Below are 7,244 nucleotides of genomic sequence, written 5' to 3'. Positions count from 1 at the left end.
CTTTATTTCGCTATCAAAAGCATCAATATTGCCAGACTTAGGCATTTCAGAAAAGATATGGCGCTTCCCACGCTTTTTTTTCTTTTCTGCAGCAAAGATATGGCGCTTCCCGCGCTTTCCCGCCGCTGCTGCCGATGACAACGCTGTTTACTGCGGTTTCCGTTCTTTTTTATTTTTTTTTATTTACTGTTGGAGACTCGTTCCCGCCGGAGTTTCTCTCCAGGTCTGAACGCTGACCTGCTTGCCGCGCCGGCCGTCTCCCGAGTGCTCCCTCCCAGTCCGTTATTGCTTGCCTCCGATTTCGCTGCCTGCCTCAGCTGTAGAGCCAGCCACTGGAGCCCCAGCCTGACGCCCAGGAAGGATTAGCGCAGTACCTGCCACCAGCTTGGCCAGCTGGTGAAACCACAGCGTCTCTCACTTCCTTGAGTCTTCTGGACGCCCGAGGAATCGATGTGCTTGAGGTGCTGCCGAATTGCAGGTAAGTCCGTTTCCACTTCGTCGCCACTGTAGTGTCCGTGTGTTGATAAAGACACTGAAGACAGGAGTTGGTTCATAGGTATTTACTGAGCAAAGTCTGGGGAGGGGGGGTTCTAACGGATATACACAATATACAGGCTTATATAGCCCGAGTGGCAATTACCGGCATTACAGCACACCTGGGGCTCTTAAAGGCACATACACTACACCATATATAATAACAGACACATGGGTTGAGATCCATAGAGGATAATATATACTAGGAGTGTAATGCACAGAGAATAACAGATACTTGGGAATGAGATTGATATAGAATAATAGATATCTGGGAATGAGATGCATAGAGAATAATAGATACCGGGGAGTGTGATATACAGAAAATAATAGATACCTGGGAGTGAGATATACAGAAAATAATAGATACCTGGGAGTGAGAAGTGCATTGAATACCTGGAAGATAAATGGATAGAAAATAAAAGATACCGGGGATGAGGAGTGAGGTATAATTAGAACTAGGAAGAATGCTTTAGGTGCTGTTTAGAGAGAGTGGTGTCTGCGTAGGTGCTGTTCACAGAAAATGGTCTGTGTGTAGGTGCTGATTCCAGACAGTGGACTGTGTGTAGATAATCCTTATTTATAGTGGTCTCTGTGGATGTGCTGTTTGCATACAGTTGTCTGTGCTTAGATACTCCTTATAGACAGTGGTGTGTGAGTAGGTGCTGTTTATAGATGGTGGTTTTTGGTAGGTGCTATTTCCGTACAGTCTCCCTGTGTAGATGCTACTTACTTACAGTAGTCTCACTGTCGGTGCTACCTACATACAATGGTTTCTGGAAGGAGCTATTTACACACAGTGCTCTTACTTATAAGTGCTACTTACATAGATCAGTCTCTGGTAGATGCTATTCAAATAGAATAATCTCTGGTAGGTGCCATTCACATGCATTGGTCTCCCTCAATACTATTTATATAAATAATGGTCCCTGTGTAGATGCTATTTACATATAACAATCTCTATATCACAGAATCATAGAATGATAAAGAACAGAAGGAGGCCACTCAGCCCCTTGTGCCTGTGTAAGAGCTCTTTGTAAGAGCTATCCAATTAGTCCTATTCCCCTGCTCTTTCCCCGTAGCCCTGTAAATGTTTCCTTTTCAAGTATTTATCCCATTCCCTTTGGAAAGTTATTATTGAAACTGCTTCAACCATCCTTTTAGGCAGTGCATTCCTAACTTGATTGAGTTCTTTGATGAGGTAACAGAGAGGGTTGATGAGGGCCATGCGGTTGACGTGGTGTACGTGGATTTCCAAAAGGTGTTTGACATAGAAACATAGAAACATAGAAGATAGGAGCAGGGGTAGGCCATTCGGCCCCTCGAGCCTGCTCCGCCATTCAGTGAGATCATGGCTGATCATCCAAACTCAGTACCCGGTCCCTGCCTTCTCCCCATATCCCTTGATCCTTTTAGCCAAAGTGCCACATAATAGGCTTGCCAGCAAAGTTGAAGCCCATGGAATAAAATGGACAGTGGCAGCATGGATATGGAAATGGCTAAGTGATAGGAAACAGAGAGTAGTGGTGAACGGTTGTTTTTCGGACTGGAGGAAGGTATACAGTGGTGTTCCCCAGCAATCGGTTCTAGGAACACTGCTTTTTTTGATACATATTAATGACTTAGACATGGGTGTACAGGGCACAATTTCAAAATTTGCAGATGACACAAAACTTGGAAGTATAGTGAAGAGTGAGGAGGAGAGTGATAGACTTCAAGAGGACATAGACAGGCTGGTGAAATGGGCGGACATGTGGCAGATGAAATTTAACGCAGAAAAGTGTGAAGTGATACATTTTGGTAGAAAGAATGAGGAGAGGACATATAAACTAAACAGTACAATCTTGAAGGGGGTGCACAAACAGAGAGACCTGGGGGTATGTGTGCACAAGTTGTTGAAGATGGCAGGGCAGGTTGAGAAAGCAGTTAAAAAAGCTTACGGGATCCTGGGCTTCATGAATAGAGATATAGAGTACAAAAGTGTGGAAATTATGATGAACCTGTATAAAACACTGGTTCCCCTCCCAGGCCACTTCAGCCATTCCCATGCCCCCGCCCTTTCCCCTTAGCCCCGCAAACATCTTTCCTTCAGGTAATCATCCAATTCCCTTTTGAAAGCCATGATTGAATCTGCCTCCACCACCCTTTCAGGCAATGCATTCCAGATCGTAGAGGGAACAGTTTCCCTCTATCTACTCTGTCTAGACCCCTCATGATTTTGAACATCTCTATCAAATCTTCTTTCAATTTTCTCTGCTCAAAGGAGAATGTTACATTGTTATAGTATCACATCGTTAAATGGAACTACTTTGGTATGGAACTACTTTGGTATGGTGTAGTTATATTGCTATGTGGCACACTGTGCATGGGCAGTGCACAGTGCAGCGTCGGACATCTTGTATCACTCCGCATCATGCGGCAGCACTATAACAAAGCAAAAATACAGTTAAGTAAAAGCACTAACTAAAATGAACTAAAAGTGTCTGTAATATATATAGTATAAGAAAAGAACATAAGGAGACACAACATGGTGGCAGCAGTATAAGTGAGTACAAAATTGTGCTATATGAACTACGAATAAGACGAAAAGTGATTTTATGAGCTGACTGTGAGTGCCGGTGTCTGCGGTGATTGAAAGTGAATCGTACAGGAAACTAAAATGATAGCTGCCGCTGCACTGACTGTGTAAATGCAACCCCTCATGAACTGGGAAGCCGACGATATAGTAGAAGCATTCCGCAAGTTCAAACAGAAATGTGAGCTTACATTCAAAAGTTTCCTGAAGGGTACTACCAACAAGGAAAAGGTTAGTCACATTCTGTTGTGGACAAGAGAAAAAGGTTTAGATTTGTATAATAGCTGGAGTTTGACTGAAGAGGAAAAGGAAAACCCTGCGACAATTTTTGATAAATTCAGCAACCATCTAGAGCCTAAATCCAATCACCGTATACACAGATACAAATTCCAGAGTCTAAGACAGGAACCCGGTGAAACAGCTGACAATTTCCTGACAAGGCTGAGAAATTAAGCCAGCAAGTGTAAATTTAAGGAAATGGAGGAAAGGCTTGTGGACCAGCTAATATGGGGGTCAGCGCATGTAGAGGTACAGAAAGCCCTGATAGGAAAAGAAAAGCTCGGAATAACAGAGGCTATAGATACTGCGAGAGCTCACGAAGCCATGAAGCAGCAAATGAAAACGCTGATTTCTCAAACAGCTGATATGCGGACGGCTTCTGAGACGGACAGCAGAGTGGATGCAGTGAGAGAAAAGTACAACACACAAAGACATGCACATGACAACGGGGGAAACATGTACAGAAATTGTGGAAGACCGCACGATTACACAGGCAAGAGGAAATGTCCAGCATATGGAACAAGCTGCAATGCATGTAGCAAACTAAACCACTGGGAAAAGAGGTGTAGAACAAAGAAAGAAGGAACATACATCAAAAACAAAGGCGGACAGCAGAACCAGAGAAAGAAACACAATATCCATGCCATGGATGAGCAGGATGATGATGATGATCATGACAATGCACTAAACATCGAAACCATAAAGATACAGCTTCACGAGATGTCCAGAGTGGAAAATACTCCGAGGAGAGAATTGCACACCATCATCCAAATCAAAAAAAAGGTCAAAGGTCGGCCCACAACCATCAACTTAAAGTTGAAGCTGGACACAGGGGCTCAGAGCAACATTCTCCCATTGAGACTGTACCAGCAGATCTTTCCCGAAAACCTGAGAGAAGATGGCTACCCGAAAAATGGTTGTTTAAAGGCAAGTAATGTCATGCTGACAGCATACGGGGGGAGTGAGATTAAACAACTCGGAATAACCTTTATCAAAGGGACACATAAAAGAAAGAATATCAACTGCATGTTCTATGTCACCGACACTGAGGGGCCAGCGATCTTGGGATAAAACAGCTGCGAGAAGTAGAGATTGATTTCAGTGCATCACGAGCTGACGGAAACACCACTGAAGATAGACAGCAACACCCCACTGGAGAACCGCCCACAAATCAAGAGTAAAAAAGACTTGATAGACATGTATCCGGAACGTTTTGATGATACAGTGGGATGTTTCGGAGATTTCCAATACCACATCACCATCGATCCAGAGGTAAAGCCCGTTATCCATGCTCCACGAAAAGTACCCATCGAGCTGAAGACAAAGCTTGAAAGAGAGCTAAAGGAGATGGAAGAAAAGGGAGTGATCGTAAAGGTCACTGAACCCACAGACTGGGTAAACTCAATTGTGGTATGAGAAAAGCCAAACGGGCGTCTCAGAATATGTTTGGACCCCAAAGATCTAAACCAGGCGATAAAGAGGGACCACTATCCCACCCCAACGCTAGAGGAGATTACGCCATCACTGGCAGGAGCCAAGGTTTTCTCAAAACTAGATGCCAGAAATGGATATTGGAACGTGAAGTTGGATGAGGAATCAACAACACTGACAACATTCAACACACCATTTGGGCGTTACAAATTCCTGCGGCTACCATTCGGGCTAAAGGTCAGTCAAGATATCTTTCAACAGAAAATAGACGAGACATACAGAGGCTGTGAAGGAGCTATAGGAATAGCTGATGATATTCAGATCTATGGAGCAGATGAAAGAGGCCATGACATGCACCTACATGAGGCCATGGAGAGTACCAGGAAGGCTGGCATCAAGTTAAATGCAGATAAGTGCATAGTTAAAGTCAAGGAATGCCAAGGTATGATTTATACAACAGAGGGAGTCAAGCCAAATCCAGAGAAGATTGCGGCGATTGCTGAAATGAAACCACCCAAAGACAAGAAAGAGCTGAGGAGTTACCTTGGCTTGGTCCAATACATGAGTTCTTTCATCCCACACATGTCGGAACATACAACAAATCTCAGAGAGCTATTGAAAGAAGACGCCGAATACCAATGGTCTGAATCACACGAAAGGAATTTCAAACAACTTAAAGAACTGTTGTGCAAAGAAACAAGTCTGTCATATTATGACAGAAGAAAACCAGTCACTCTGCAAGTAGACGCTTCTACCAGAGGACTAGGGGCAGCTCTGGTGCAGGAAGGAAAGCCGATAGCTTTCGCATCAAAGGCCTTGACGCCAGCCGAGACAAGATATGCCAACATAGAAAGAGAACTATTAGCAGTAGTGTACGGATGCGAGAAATTCCATACATACCTATATGGCAGGCGATTTACAATAGAGAGTGACCATCGTCCACTAGAACAGATCTATAAGAAGAATCTGTGCAAAGCGCCTGCAAGACTGCAAAGACTACTTCTAAGGATCCAAAGCTATGACTTCACGCTTAAATATAAGCCAGGAAAGGAAATGGTGCTAGCAGATGCGTTGTCTCGATTGTCACCATATGAGAAACACGAGGTGGAGGGCCTAACAGTAAAAATCCACCACCTAGTGAATGTTACCCCTACAAAGCTCAGTCAAATCAGAGATGAGACTAGCAAAGATGAGGAGTTGCAACTATTCACACAGCAAGTAATACAGGGGTGGCCGGAGAGAATCCAGCAGGTACAGGTGACAATTCGTCAATACTGGACGATTAAAGACGATATTGCAGTAGAAGACGGTATTCTCCTTGCTGGATCGAGGATCATCGTGCCAAAGACAATGCAGACACAACTTTTCCACCTCATACATGAAGGCCACATGGGAATGGAGAAATGCAAGCTGAGAGCCAGATCAGCTGTATACTGGATAGGCATGTACAAAAATATCGAACAGATGGTCTCTGCATGTGGTATATGCCAGAAATACAGAAATGCACAACAGAAAGAGGAGATGATACCTAGTGAAATACCGTCAAGACCATGGCACACTGTTGGGGCAGATCTCTTCATGTGCAATCAAGAATGGTATCTCATAGTGGCAGATTACTATTCCAAGTTTCCTTTTGTGAGAAGGATGAAAGACTTGAGAGCCACAACTACCACCAGGATTGCAAAGAGCTTGTTTGCTGAACAAGGAATCCCAGAAAAGGTAATCTGTGACAATGGAACCCAGTTCACATCGAGTGAATTCAGAGCTCTGGCAGAAAAGTATGGGTTCAAAATAGTAACCTCATCCCCACATTTCCCAAGGGGACACGGGTTCATCGAAAGACAGATCCAGACTGTCAAGAGAACTCTCATCAAAAGTAGTGAGATGGGGGAAGACCAAGACCTTGCCCTCCTATCACTCAGATCAACACCACTGAAAGCAGACATGAAATCACCTGCGGAATTGCTGAATGGGAGGAAGTTTAAGACTACACTACCAGCAAAAATACATCCTCCCCAGGACCAGGAGGACTTCAGACAAAAGCTGGCAGAAGCACAAATCGTAGGAAGCAAACATTACGATAAACATGCAAAGACGCTACCAGAATTGCTGAATGGACAATCAGTGCATGTGCAAGACCCGGTGTTGAAAACCTGGAATTCAGCCAAGGTCATTGGAAAAGCTGGTACTCCAAGATCCTACTTCGTAGAGACTGAACCTGGTAACCAATATAGACGGAACAGACTCCACATCAGACCTTCACCTGAACTGGATAAGCAGCAGACAACATCAGCAACATTGACAACACCAGCTACCACAAGCAGTACAACACCAGAAACAAGCGCTACAAATCAAACAACCACGAGCATGCACACTCCAACTCCAAAGGCGACAGCAACAACAATGAGAGCGGAACACACCAAAACAC

The sequence above is a fragment of the Somniosus microcephalus genome, chromosome 11 (assembly GCF_052327205.1).
Source record: "Somniosus microcephalus isolate GS21.2 chromosome 11, FLI_Smic_1.0, whole genome shotgun sequence".
Classification (NCBI taxonomy): domain Eukaryota; kingdom Metazoa; phylum Chordata; class Chondrichthyes; order Squaliformes; family Somniosidae; genus Somniosus; species Somniosus microcephalus.
This window is presented reverse-complemented; position numbering follows the sequence as displayed.